This window comes from Dasypus novemcinctus, chromosome 10 (assembly GCF_030445035.2).
Source record: "Dasypus novemcinctus isolate mDasNov1 chromosome 10, mDasNov1.1.hap2, whole genome shotgun sequence".
Classification (NCBI taxonomy): Eukaryota; Metazoa; Chordata; class Mammalia; order Cingulata; family Dasypodidae; genus Dasypus; species Dasypus novemcinctus.
The window spans coordinates 102,676,916-102,691,094 of NC_080682.1; the positions used below are offsets into that span (position 1 = coordinate 102,676,916).

Here is a 14,179-nt window from a genome sequence, read left to right on the forward strand (position 1 = left end):
TCTCTGGGTCACATTCTCATCTGATAAACCAGAGAGGACAGCTGAAAGTGGACTGCATTATCTCAAAGGATCCCACCAGTCCAGGCTGCAAGATTTCATCATAGCTGAACCTTTGGCAGAAAATGCAGTAAGTGGGGCTCGGGGACTGGCTTAGTCCTATAGTAACCCACCCCCCACTGAGACCTGGCTAGTGCTCATGTTCAATAATTAACTGCTGAGTGGCCTTTGCCTGATCCCAAGCTCCACTCCAGCCTGCTTGTTCCACTGCCCGTCTCCTAGGCCACGAAACCGCAGTGGTCCCTGGAATACTGGAGGGGAATGCAGAGTAGAAGCCTGAGCCACACACACAGCCTCCTCCTCTCCCAGGTAAGCCACTGCCCGCCCTTGCATCAGAGGAGTCACACCTGGGGCATGTGCTAAAGCCCTTGCTGAGCTGGGAGGCTCCTCTGTGCCTAAACCCCAGAGTATCCAGAAGGGCAAACTGAGGACCAGACCGGGAGCAGGGCCTGCCCAAGGTCAAACCACAGATTAGTGCCCGTGGCAGGGCTCTTGCTTGTCAGTCAGCACAGAGTTCTCAGCTCTCCTAGCACAGAACCCTGAGGTGGGAAGGGGCTCGTCACAGCTACACCAAGCTCTGAAGGTGAGTTTAGGGGGGTGGGTGGGGCTTGCAGAGTGATCTAGGTGACTAGGAGAGGGAAAGAGCTCTGGCCCCAGCAACCAGTCACAGCCAGACTAGAGGCAGGGGAAGGGCCTCCTCAGACCCTGCCTGAGCATGCTTGTCAGCTGCCCCGGGAGAGCCTCGGCACAGCAGGGTGAGGGGGAAACTGCAGGAGCTCTGGACTTGAGGGCCCAGAGTCAGGCGTAGGTGGCCTCTGCTCTGTATGTGACTTTGGGTGCGTCCTTCAATCACTGACCCACTGATTCCACAGATTGTTGGTCTTTCTCTACATTTACTCTTCAGATGCGGAAACTAAGAGTCAAGGTATTTGAGCATTTCCCCCCCTCCCCGCCGAGTCTCGCAGAGGGAAGCCAAAGGGCTGCAATCCCTGACAGGCCCACCCTGAGGGCCTTGGTTGCCTTAGCTCTCCTTAGAGAGTGAGTGAATGGACTGAAGAAGGGATAATTGAGTCCTGAAGTGAAGGAGTTAGCCTGTAAGAGAAGGAATTAAAATGGGAGTAGGTAAGGTACAGAATAAAGGCTTTTGGAAGGGTGGGTGAGGGGCAGAGAGGAAAGCTGGATGGGGTCCATTCCAGGCTCATTTGAGCCCACGGTAGTTAACTCAGACCCTCCACCCACCAAGGGACCCAAGAGTGATGGGAGCACTAGAGGCAGGATAAGTTTTTTTTTTTTTGTCTTTATTTTTTTAATGTTACATTCAAAAAATATGTGGTCCCCATATATCCCCCAACCCCCTCACCCCACTCTTCCCATAACAACAACCTCCTCCATCATCATGGGACATATATTGCACCCAGTGAATACTTCTCTGAGCACTGCTGCACCACATGGTCAGTGGTCCACATTATAGTTTACACTCTCCCCCAGTCCACCCAGTGGGCCATGGGAGGACATACAATGTCCAGTAACTGTCCTTGCAGTACCACCCAGGACAACTCCAGGTCCTGAAAATGCCCCCACATCACATCTCTTATTCCCACTCCCTACCCTCAGCAGCTACCATGGCCACTTTCTCCAAATATAATGCTACATTTTCTTCAATTACTAATCCCAATAGTTCATGAATAGAATATCAATAAGTCCACTCTAATCCATACTCTATTCCTCCATCCTGTGGACCCTGGAATGGTTGTGTCCACTCCACATCTACATCAGGAAGGGGCTTAGATTCCACATGGATGATGGATGCAATTCTTCTGCTTTCTATTGTAGGCACTCTTGGCTCTCTGGTGTGGTGGTTGACCTTCTTCACCTCCATGTTAGCTGAGTGGGGTAAGTCCAATAAACCAGAGTGTAGAAGTTGCTAGTCTGTTGAGGTTCAGGGCCCGGCTATCACATGGACAGTCCAGAGATTCAGGTCCCCTGTGTATACACTAAATCCCAGCGCCAACCACAAGTCCAGTAAAAGTAACAGGAAGGGCTTGTGAACAAAGATCACATCTGAGTCCAACTCTATCACACAGAAACACAAACTCCAAAGTAGGGCCAACTGACATGGCACTGAACTCCATCTGCCATGACCATAGAATGTGTGGGTCTCTGTAGCCCTCAGAAGAACCAATACCTGGGGTTGTAGAGGTAAGTTTTTGAGCAAGGAAAGTTCATAAGCTTTCAGAACTCTTGTGCGGAGAATGGGTTAGTAGGAGAGAGACTGAGAGGAGGCATGGGAAATGAATTCCAGACATTTCAAGAGGTATACCAGGTGACCAGTGGTGTGAGAGCCTATGGCCTCCCACAAATCAAAGGATTAACTCAAAATGGACTAAAGACCATTAAATGTAAGACCCAAGAAAATGAATTTTTAGAAGGAAACAGATTCTTATTCAGATATTGTGTTAAGCAAATATGTCTTTTTTAAATAAAATTTTATTCAAGTATATAATTCACACATGAATATATAAACAATAAATATATAGCAAAATTTGTGAATTACCAAAGCAAACATGCATATCATCATACAATGCTCCCATACATCTCCCCACCACCAACACCTTGCATTATTTTGAGACATTTGTTAGAAACTATGAATGTGAGCATTGTCAAAATATTACCACTTGTGTAATAATTAGCTTACATTTGGCATATTTTCCCCCAACCCACATGTATTAGTCAGTCAAAAGGAGTGCTGATGCAAACTACCAGAAATCTGTTGGCCTTTTTAAAGGGTATTTATCTGAGGTAAATGCTTACAGTTACAAGGCCCTAAAGAGTCCAATTCAAGGTACCATAAGATGTACTTCCTCACCCAAAGTCTGTTGCCACGTGTTGAAGCAAGATGGTGGGGATGTCTGCGAGCGTTCAGCTTCCTCTTTCCTCCTAACACTCCATTGGCCCAGCTCATTCTGTTCTCAGCTGTCGGCTGGCATGAGGCTCAGCTGCTCAGTTCTCTTCAGCTGCAAACTATCAGATGAAATGGCACATCTCTCCCCGGGGCCACAGGATCAAAATCTTCTTCTGTGCCTCTGGAGCTTTCTCTCTCTTCTCACGTATCTGCTTCTATGTGTCTCCTTGATTGAGTGTCCATTTATACAGCCCACAAAAGGGGCAAAGACTCAAACTGAGTTCACCCTAATGACGTGGTCCAACCAAAGCCTGATCTTAACATAATTTAATCTAAGCTGAATCAGTCGAATCTAAAACAACCAAAAATATCATGCCCAGAGGAAAAGACCAGTTTGCAAACATAATCTACATTTCTTTTTGGAATTCATAAATAATATCAAACTTCCACACCACCCAGTTACTAACACACTATATTAGTATTCTACATGCGGTATCATCGAGGAGAAAAAGTTCTCATATTTGTTCTGTTAACCACAGTCCATCATCCACCACTGACTTCCCTGTGTTCTGCATTCCCATGCTTTCCACAATCCATTTAGAAGGTACGCTCAGGGGCTTTCATTTCCATCACAGAGTTGTGAAGCAAATATTCCTTAGGTTAAAGCTTCCCTTCATCACTTATTTATGTTTTGAACCAAAAGTATAGTCCATAAATGAAAAAACTGATAACTTGGACATCATCAAAACTCAAAATTCAAACTTTTGCTTGAGAGATAGAAAAGTTTATGTAATGGATATTGTTGATGGTAGCTCAACATTATGAACGTAATTCACACCACTGAATTATATACCTAAAAGTGGTTAAAGTGGGAAATTTTATGTTTATATATAATAGCAAAATAGATAGTAAATAAAAACTTGTAAACTTTTTCACTTCAAAAGATACCAATAAGAAAATGAAAAGACAAACAACAGACTGGGAAAAAAATATTTGCAAAATACTTATCAGATAAAAACATGTTTCCTTGTATCTCAACCAATATACAACCATAACATACAAAAAACTCTTGCAAACAATATAACAACCAACTCAATCATAAGTAGGTAAAAGAAATAAACAGACATTTCACCAAAGAAGATATGCAAATGGACAATAATTACATGAGAAGATATTCAAAATTACTAGTCATTAGGAAAATACAAATTTAAACCATAAGTGGCACCATTCCACACTCAGCAGAATGACTGTAAAATGAGATAATAAATGTTGGCAAGGATATAAAGAAATTGGAACACTTGCACGCTGTTGATGAGAATGTAACCTGTGCAACCAATTTGGGAAATAGTTTGCCAGTTTGTCAGAAAGTTAAACATAAAACCACCATATAAACCAGCAATTGAACTTACAAATATCTACTCAAGAGAAATAAAAATATAGGCCCACACAAAGACTTGTTCATGAGTGTTCAGAACAGTATCATTCATAATAGTCAAAAATCTAATAAGACCCTAAATGTTCATCAACCAGCAACTGGATAGTCAAAATGTTGTACATCCATAAAATGGAATACTGTTCAGCAATAGAAAGCAATGGGCTAAAAGAGATGTTACATCATGGCTGAATCTCAAAAACATGCTAAGTGAAAGAAGTGGGACACAAAAAACTACACCTTGTATCATTCCACTTATACAAAATGTCCAGAAAGGGCAAATTTAGAGAACTAAAATGTAGATTAGTGGTTGCCTGGGAATGGGGACGAGAACCAGGATTAATTGATATGGGCATGGAAGATTTTACTGAGGGGATGAAAATGTTCTAAAACTGACTGATGGTAGGGTGGCAGCACTTGATGAAGTCACTGAATTTTACAATACAATAAAATAAAATATTGACTACAGGATACTCCCCTTTGCCAGATTAGCACATAGGAAATTTTCACATTGACCCCCACCATTGGTGGGGTGACCAATAAAGCTGGGGCCCCTCCTGTTAGCATAAGCAAGAGGAGGAATAATTAATAGCTTAAAAGGTAACCATGCAAGGCAAATCTCGCTCTCTGCCTAGAGGCGCCCGCATCAAATCTCGGTGCATATTTCTGTCTATCCTTCTCTCCCATTTCTCAGCTCTGTTCTTTTCCCCCATTTCCCAATAAATTCTTTTTACTAGCCAAACTAATACATATATATTTCATATATATGTGAAATTTAATATGATACTGAATTTCATGATTCTGAATTACAGTACGATTGTGAATTTTCTATGTACCCATGAGGGAAAATATTCTAAGGAATTTAGTATATAACTCCATAAAAATCTATCATCTGAGACAAATGTTATTCCATCGTGAACTTTGAGAGATTGGTTGGAACAACATGGCAATCAAGGAGGGGGTTCTTGGTATAGATATTGTCAATCGCAGTAGAGACGTTTAGGAGTGTGGCCCACGGACTAAGGATTTTTTAGAGAGAGCGTTTAGTCCAGTTAGCACTAGTATGGTCTGCCAAAGTGAGGGTTAGTGACCACAATAACATTAATATAAAGAATATTACTCAAAATATTAAGACAATTAACCACAATGAGATCTCTCTCATTAGACTCACTCATTCCTTTGAAATTATTTCTAGTTTCATTCTCTTGGGTTAGCATGTTCTGCTTTAGGGATGGACTTTTCTGGAAATCCCTATCAACCTCTGATAGGTGGAATCATCCAGATGGTAGCTTACGGTGGCAAGGCCAGATTCATGAGTGAATTTCCAGGAAGATGGCAGACTAGGAAGACATAGGACTCTCTTATCTCCCAGAAAAATAGCTAGAGGACAGGCAGAAACAGCCTGGAAAAAAAATCTAGTGTTTAGGACACCAGGGGAAGGCTGACAATGCCCAAAGGAGAGAGGGACAAAGGAAAAGAATCACAACAGCAAAACTGTAAGTTAAAAATCATACCTGCAAATGCCGGCACACACACCCACCCCTGCATACCATAGACACTTTTGAATTCTCAGGCCTGAATGAGGGTGCTACAGACAATGGAGTTCCCAGGGATCCACCTCCCAAGGATAGGGGAGAGAGAAGGACCCAGTTTTGACCCACAAATTTTGTCTGCTGTATCCCACGAGCCCTTCCAGGCCAGGTGGGGCCACAGCATCATTTGTCTTGGGAACTGGCAAGGGACTAAAGATATCCAACCTCCTCAGTCTCCCTTTCTACCAAGGGGGACTGATTTTCAAGGATTGTTAGAGAAACCCGCACTCATTGGGACATGGAGACTGACATGATTGCAGGCAGGAAGTTTGTTGAGAAGCTCTCCCAACAGAGGGCATCTGAAGATTAGACTTCAGTCCTCTACTAGAATGGTGCGGGTCTGGAGAGAGACTTCAGCCCACTCATGGAAGGTGCTGATGTGAATTTATACAGTACATCAATAGGCAGGGAAATGTTAGTTCATGGGGAGGGGTTAGGGTCCAGTGTACAGCCTTGGGTCAATAAAGGGGCTGTAAAAGTGAATTCTTCTTGTGTATGACTTGGGGGTGGTGGGCTAGGAGGTAGGTGGAATGCAGGAGGGTTTCATGGCCCTGAAGGGATGAGGGTCCTTATCTGCTCCATTCCCACGGTGATATGGCTCATCCTTGGGAAGAGCTACGCTGTCTTCTACACTTAGGCAGCTTGCTCAATCACTTGGAATGGAGCCTCAGCCTTATGACCTCTTAATCATTACAAACCTTGTAAGGGGGAAACTCTAACATTCCTAACTCTTTGGTTGTATATAGCTGATGAAGGACCTAAGTAATGGGAATACTGGGAAGAATGGAAGAGTGAGAGGATTCAGGACATCAACCGAGTCTGGCTACTTCCTGCTGTTATGGGGCGGTGAAGAGTTCCTTACTGTCCTGTCCAGTGGGTTCTGATTTCTGGTTCCAAAGAGGTTGGTATTGGTGTTCATGTAGCAAGAAGATGCCATTCACATATTCCTGAGTTGTTGAATGTATGATTTGGTGTATGGGTGTGATGAGAAGCTGTAAGAGACAAGGACCAAAAAGAAGGAACAGCAATACTATCAGTAATGGTGTGGTTTTTTTAAAAGATTTATTTTTATTTATTTATCCCCCCCACCCCTTGCTGCTTGCTTGCTGTCTGCTCTCTGTATCCATTCACTGCACGTTCTTCTATGTCTGCTTATCTGCCTTCGTTGTATCATCTTGCTGTGCCAGCTCTCCACAGGCGCAGGCCCTCAGCTCTCCGCAGGCGCAGGCCAGCTTGCCTTCATAAGGAGGCCCTAGGATGTGAACCCAGTGCCTCCCATACGGTAGACAGGAGCCCAATCGATTGAGCCACATCTGCTTCCCAGTAATGGTGTTTTAATGGATAAAAGGATTGATTTTAGGGGTGAGGAAAAGTAAGAGAGAAATGAGGGTGTAGCAATTTGATATGGTAATGAATTCCAAAAATAGATATTGGATTATGTTTGTAATCTGGTCTGTACTTGGGCATGATTAAGTTACAGTTAGGGCTTTGATTGGGCCATGTCATTAGGGCATCATTAAGGCATGGCAAAGGACAGAGTTGAGCGTTTTTAATGTTGGAGTTTTGATGTTGGAGTTTGATGCTGAAGCCTTAAGCTGGAACCCCAGGAAGTAAGCTCACAGAGGAAAGAGAAGCAAGCCCCCGGGAGAGAAGAACCCTGAGCCCAGGAAGAAGCAAGCCCTGGGAAGAGAGGAACCCTCAACCCAGAGAGAAGCAAGACCCTGGAAGGGAGGAACCCAGGAAGACTGAACCCCCACAGCCATCGGCAGCCACCTTGCCCCAACATGTGAAAATAGACTTCGGTGAGGGAAGTAACTTGTGCTTTATGGCCTGGTATCTGTAAGCTCCTACCCCAAATAAATATCCTTTATAAAAACCAACCAATTTCTGGTATTTTGCATCAGCACCCCTTTAGCTGACTAATGGAGAAGGTAACCATGATTGATTTCCGTAGCTGTTGTCTTGGGCTCTCTGAATGATTTCCATGTTTTCCTTTTAAGATCTTAGGATTTTTTTCCTGCCTGCCCAGTTTGATTAATATCAAACAACAAGTTTCATTTATGATTGCACAGGTGCTTGGTACATCCTGTTGATTAGGGACAGGGGTAGGGGTTTGGGGTCATCCGTTATCAGGGCAGGGGAGACCTGCCAGCATCAGTGGGGGTCATGGGGGGTTGTTTTGCTAAATGGGGCTAACATTCCCAACTCTTTTTGATATGGTTGGGTGGGGAGGGAGAGGGGGGAGGTGGTGTGGGATTCAGTTATTATCCCCCTTTCGGCGTTGAGATATTGTGGCTTTTGGCTGGGTGTTTGGCACTGTATTTTTGCAGCAGGAGAAGATCATGTACATGATCACGCATGACATCTTGGACGCCTGTCTGGATAAACTGAGTTATTGCATGGAAGATGTATGGACCTGCTGATAGGAGGAGAATGAGAGAAATAATTGTGGTAAGGATAGGAATTAACCATGAAATTCAGGGTGGACTGTGAGGTTAATGCTTCCAGGAGTCTGAGGAGAAGGAATAATAAGACTATAGAGGGAAGTGGATGTGGTTCAACTGATAGAGTGTCCGCCTACCACATAGGAGGTCCAGGGTTCAAACCTAGGGCCTCCTGACCATGTAGTGAACTGGCCCACGTGCAGTGCTGCCGCATGCAAGGAGCGCTGTGCCATGCAGGGTCGCCCCCCAAGGAAAGCTACCCCATGTGAAAAAAGCATAACCTGCCCAGGAGTGGCGCTGCACACACAGAGAGCTAACACAGCAAGATGACACAACCAAAAAGAGATGCAATTTCCCAGTGCCACGGGATAATGCAAGGGGTCACAGAAGAACACACAGCGAGGGGACACAGAGAGCAGACAATGGGGGGAAGGGAGGAGAAATAAATAAAATAAATATTAAAAAATAAATAAATAACCAATCATTTAAATATATATATATACATTGGCACTGAACAAACAAACACAAAAAGTTACGATGCACTGTCAGAAACATAAAGCTCATTAATTTCACTCATAATTCTTACTCCTTTGGTAAGACTCTTTTTAGGCTTTTCATTATTTTATATCTTTGATTTTACTGATTTTAAGATTTTTTTCTTCTGGCATCAGTGTTGCTTGTAATATACAAGCTTGTTTTTGGAAACACTTTTACTAATTATCAGCCACAGTTAGGAATATTCGAGCACTATAAATGCAGTTAAGCTTTAATTTAGCAGTTTAGGTAGACACTTAACACATACATTTTGGATTGTTACTTTTTAGGAGTGCGGGTAGACTTAGGAGTCTTACTTGGAAGAGACAGCAATTGTAGGTTAAGTAAGGTCATTAGGGACAGCTGGGTATTGATAAAATGAGGGGGATCAGAGGAATAGGATCTGAGACGGTGTTTGATTTGGGAGAGATCAGAGAGGGAGAACGGGACGTGAACAGGCAGAACGCTTTCCGCCTCGGCCACTTCCTGGAGAGGGAGGACAGGAGCTGGAGAGCGGGGAGTTGGGCTGAGAGTGGGTGGTGGGGAGAAGGGAGCGGGTTCAGGGGGAGGTGTGGGAGAGTGGGGGGAGGAGGGAGTTAGTTTAGGGTGCACTGATGAGGCACACTCAGCGAGGAGGCGCGTGATCGGTGAGCTGCGAGGGGGAAGAAGGGGTTCTGTGTCTGCAAGGCCGGGAGGGGAGCGAGCTCCGCGGCGCCGTAGGAGGAGGGGAGACAGCAGGGGCGGAGGGCGGTGAGGACCTGAGGAAGAGGAGGGGGAGTCCGAGGACGAGGAGGGTGGGGTGGAGGCTCCGTCCCAGGTGTGTGTGGAGGAAGCGCTCGGGGAGCCTGAGGAGCTGGGTCGAAGTCGAGGCTTTCCGGGGGCAGAAAGAAGGAAGGAGGAAAAGCTTTTGAGGAGGATTTCGGTGTAAAAGCAGCGCAGGACGACCGAGGGAGGGGCGCACACGGAGGTGAGAGGAGGCCTGAGGTCGGGAGCCTCGGGCCTCGCCGCCGCGCGCGACAGAGTTCTTTAAGTCTCGGAGAACTCGGGCATTGCAAGTGCGTTTTCTGGCCATTGAACTCCATTGGTCAGTCGGTGTTGCAGCCACACAGAGGTCGAATGGAAAATGAGCTTTTAGTCTTGATGTCTCCTTTCGGATACAGTGTTTTAAGGTGGTGACGGAGACAACTCAGAGGCGTGGTTTTTGGGGAGGGGCGCTGAAATTGAATTCCCCTTTTTAGGTGGCGTGAGTGAGACTAAGGATCTCTGGGACGGGAGACTCTGAGTGAGAAGTTGTCCCCGAGTCAGTGTCACCCAAGGAAACGGGAGACGGCACCTGGGAGTGGACGTCTCGGGAGCCGAGGGTCTCTCCCCACGAGGACGCAGGCCTCGCGCCCGCCGTGCCGGGGCGGCAGTGGGATCCCGACCGAGCGCTTAGGATTTTCAGCAGGTTGTCCTGGGCTACAGAAAGAGGAGAGAGAGAGCAGGATCCTGCCGCGGGGAAGTCCTCGACTCACCAGCCAGGACTCCCAGGCGGGTGCTGGGCGGGCCCTCTCGCAGCAGGGCAGAAACTCCCACCAACCCATCGGTCTCAGCTCGGGCCCAGACCCGGGTTTTCAGCACCAAATGTTGGAGAAAAACGGCGCTCACTGGGACAGGGAGACCGAGGATGGCAGGCAGGACGCTCTCCCAACCGAGGGGGTCTGAAGATTGGACTTCACCCCCTCTGCCAGCACGGTGGGGGTCTGAGGAGAGGCTTCAGCCGGCTGCCGGGAGGTCCCCACGTGAACTTATAGGGTACATCAGTAGGCAGGGAAACGTTCCTTCATGGGGAGGGGGTTAGGGTCCCGAGTACAGCCTTGGGTCAATAAGGGGCTGCAAAAGTGAATTCCTCTTGTGTATGGCTTGGGGGTGGTGGGCTAGGAGGTGGGGTTTTCTTGGAATGCAGGAGGGTTTGATGGCCCGGAAGGGATGAGGGTGTTATCTGCTCCGTTCCCACGGTGCTATGGCTCATCCTTGGGGGGAGATACGCTGTCCTCCGCAGGGAGCAGCTGGCTCAGTCCATCAGAATGGAGCCACAGCCTTAAGACCTGGTACTCACTGCAGACCTTGTAAGGGAGAAACCTCTATCAAGGATGAAGAGGGGGGTGGAATTACTTCCTACCTGGGAAAATGGAGGGAGCTGCCAGCAAAGATTAAGAACAGCCTTTGACAAAGTTTGAATTACAAGATCAGCCTGCCAGCAGCATCTTCCCTCACGCTGATGCAGTCTGTGCTGCAGCGAACACCAGCTGACCACGCTTTGAACTGAGCTGGCTGTCCAAGAGTGCCATCTGCTGGCAGACCAAAGAAGTAGACAGGAGTAAATTAAATAAGTAAGAAACGGTTTCTTTGGCCTTTACAACCTCTCTCCCCAAGGTCCTAGGTCTGCAACACATTCCTGAGTCCAGGGCCCAGATTTGATCAACTAACAGACAATCCCAAAGACCCAGAACAGGTTGAACCAAGAAACAAAGAGCAGCAGTCACATTAAAACCCTATGAAAGAGAGAAATTGAGCATCTAAGTAAACTCACCACCCTAATCAGATGCCTAGACATGAGCAAAAAATTACAAGGCATACTAACAATATGGAAGAAATGGTCCAAGAAAAGGAATTTATTAAAGCCACAGAAGAGATGCAGGATTTGAAAAAACTGATAAATGAGATTCACACAAATTTCCAAAATCAAATTAGTGAAATAAAAGGGAATATGGCTAAAGAGATAAAGAACATGAAGAAGACACTTGAGTAAACACGAAGAATTGAAAAACTGAATAGAAAAGTAACAGAGCTCATGGGAATGAAAGACAATAAGTGAAACAAAAAACACAGTAGAAGGGAAAAAAACACATTAGAGGGAAGCAGATGTGGCTCAAGCAGTTGAGCTCCTGCCTACAACATAGGGAGGTCCCAGGTTCGGTTCCTGGTGCCTACTGAAAAACCATAAAGGAGCAGCAGTAGGCCACGGGGAAGCGGGATAGCCAGGTGGCCGGGCTCCTGGCTGCTTGCAGATCCCAGCGTTGGGGGGCACAGAGCTGTGGCACCATGAAGCTGCACTGTCTCAGCAATCCCTACAAAAGCAGCTCAAGGCCGTGCTGCTCAAAGCCACATAGGACGTGCCTCCTTCAGCTTCTTCCAGAGCTCCCATATTCAGGAGTCCATGACTTCACAAGTCAGCTGATTGTGGTGCGCTCAGCGAGAGGCAGCAGAGCTTCCATCAAAGAGCAAGAATATCTGGGGAAGCAGACTTGGCTCAATGGTTAGAGCATGCATCCGCATGCCAAACCGGAGGTCCACGGTTCAAACCCAGGGCCTCCTTGACCTGTGTGGCCCGTGTGGAGCTGGCCCATGCACAGTGCTGGTGTGCACAAGGAGTGCTCTGCCACACAGGGGTGTCCCCCTTGTAGGGGAGCCCCACGCGCAAGGAGTGCTCCCCGTAAGGAGAACCACCCAGCGTGAAAGAAAGTGCAGCCTGCCCAAGAATGGTGCCGCACACACGGAGAGCTGATACAGCAAGATGACGCAACAAAAAGAAACACAGATTCCTGGTGCCGCTGATAAGGATAGAAGTGGTCACAGACGAACACAGAGTAAAATGGACACAGAGAACAGACAACTTGGGGCGGGGGGAGAAATAAATAAAAATAAATTAAAAAAAAAAAAAAAGAATATCTGTGCCACATCTTCTACATCCCGACTCACGGTCTCGCGAGTGTGGTTGTTGCCTGTGGCTTGCCTTGCCGGAGAAGGTACTAGATGAGTTCTCCGAGCAGGTTGGCAGCATAGACTGGCCAGTCGGATCCCCTGATACAATCCGTTATGCAGCCTTGGGTGACCACCTTAGTAAATACTAGAACCCCCGAGAAGCTGACCCCGTGACAAAAGTGCAGGCTGAACTAGACAAGACTAAAATCATTCTGCGTAACACCGTGGAGTCTTTGTTAGAACGAGGCGAGAAGCTAGACTACTTGGTGTCCAAATCAGAAGTTTAGGGAGTACACTCTAAAGCCTTCTTTAAAACTGCCCAGAAACAAAACTCCTGCTCTGCGGTCATGGGAGGCCAGTCAGCAGGGACCCCGCCCGGAGACGCCCCTTCACCCCATCCATCACTCCATCCGGAGCTGAAAAACGCTGCAAAGAATGACATCACAGAGCAAGACCCAGAGTGGGGCAGACTTCCCATTTTTTATTTTGATGTTTCCAAGAGGAATTTGGGGGAAGGGAGGGTCAGCGGGCCAGTCTGGGGGATGGGAGAATGTTGAAAGTCGTATATCTAGCTGTAGTTTTTGGAAAGATAATTTGAGGCCCCAAAGGTGTATTTTGGGACCAAATGAAACCATAACTCTCAGTGACTCCTATAGATGCTGTAGCTTGATTCTCAGCTGACCCCCTGGGAAGGGGTTGCTGGGCTCTGACTTCTACAGAGCCCCCTGCCCACACACAGGAAGGTCAGCAACAGTCCTTCATCCTCTGTTATGTCTTTGGGTTTTATTCGTACCTTAATAATATTAACACAAGAAAAAAGTCACCCCAGAGAGCAGGACGTTCCCTGAGGACCGTGGGACCACAGGGCCGGGGAGGGGCTGAGCTAAAAAGTAGCCCACCATGTTTCCTTCTGCAGGAGACTCCTCAGCCAGGGTCTGGGGTGCCTTCCGCCTCTCCTCCCAGGTCCCTGGGGGCAGCGACCAGCCCTGCCTGCTGAGGTGGTCCCAGCGCCTGGAAGGGGGTGTCGGTCTTGTGCACAGCTGGGTGGCTCTTTTTTCACCTCTGTTACTGGCCTGGATTGAGAGGGCAAAGGGACTCTTGGGGGTTCCTGGCTTTGCCTCTGCTCCCCTCATTCCGCATACTGAGGATGCGGGGCACATGGGGTGAATTGGGGAGGAGCCCGTGAGCTCCTCACTTCCAGGAGGATGTTGGCTGGGGCCAGCCTGCTGGGCCCTCGGTGGGTGGCCTTGCTCCTGGCGAGGAGGCTGGCGTGAGCCTGGGAGGCGCAGGCCGGGTCCCTGGCCTCGCTGTTGCACCCCATGTGCTGATGTTAAGCCATTTGACAACGCGTGTTTGAGTAACTGCCTCCTAACTTTTCTCTACATTCTGTTTGAGAGGTTCCTGTCTAGATAAAGCTGTCTTTTGAAACACTTAAAAAAACAAAAATCAACAAACAACAAGCAAAACAAATAGA

The 14,179-nt window shown here is 47.1% G+C and overlaps 1 protein-coding gene and 1 pseudogene across 3 annotated transcripts in view; both read left to right on the forward strand.

The window, feature by feature from the left end:
- The first annotated feature begins 236 nt into the window (after positions 1-236).
- LOC101420076 (folate receptor beta-like) overlaps positions 237-14,179 on the forward strand; it is a 31,665-nt gene continuing 17,722 nt past the window's right edge. For 2 of the 3 annotated variants that reach the window (XM_058305889.2, XM_058305886.2), the window contains exons 1-2: positions 237-366; positions 1,891-1,950. The gene's annotated coding sequence lies outside the window, so the exon portion shown is untranslated. Of the gene's footprint in view, positions 367-1,890; positions 1,951-6,869; positions 6,885-14,179 lie in introns of those variants that run through there. The other variant, XM_058305887.2, reaches the window with a different exon arrangement.
- On the forward strand, positions 11,289-13,262 carry LOC101427584 (synaptobrevin homolog YKT6-like; annotated as a pseudogene).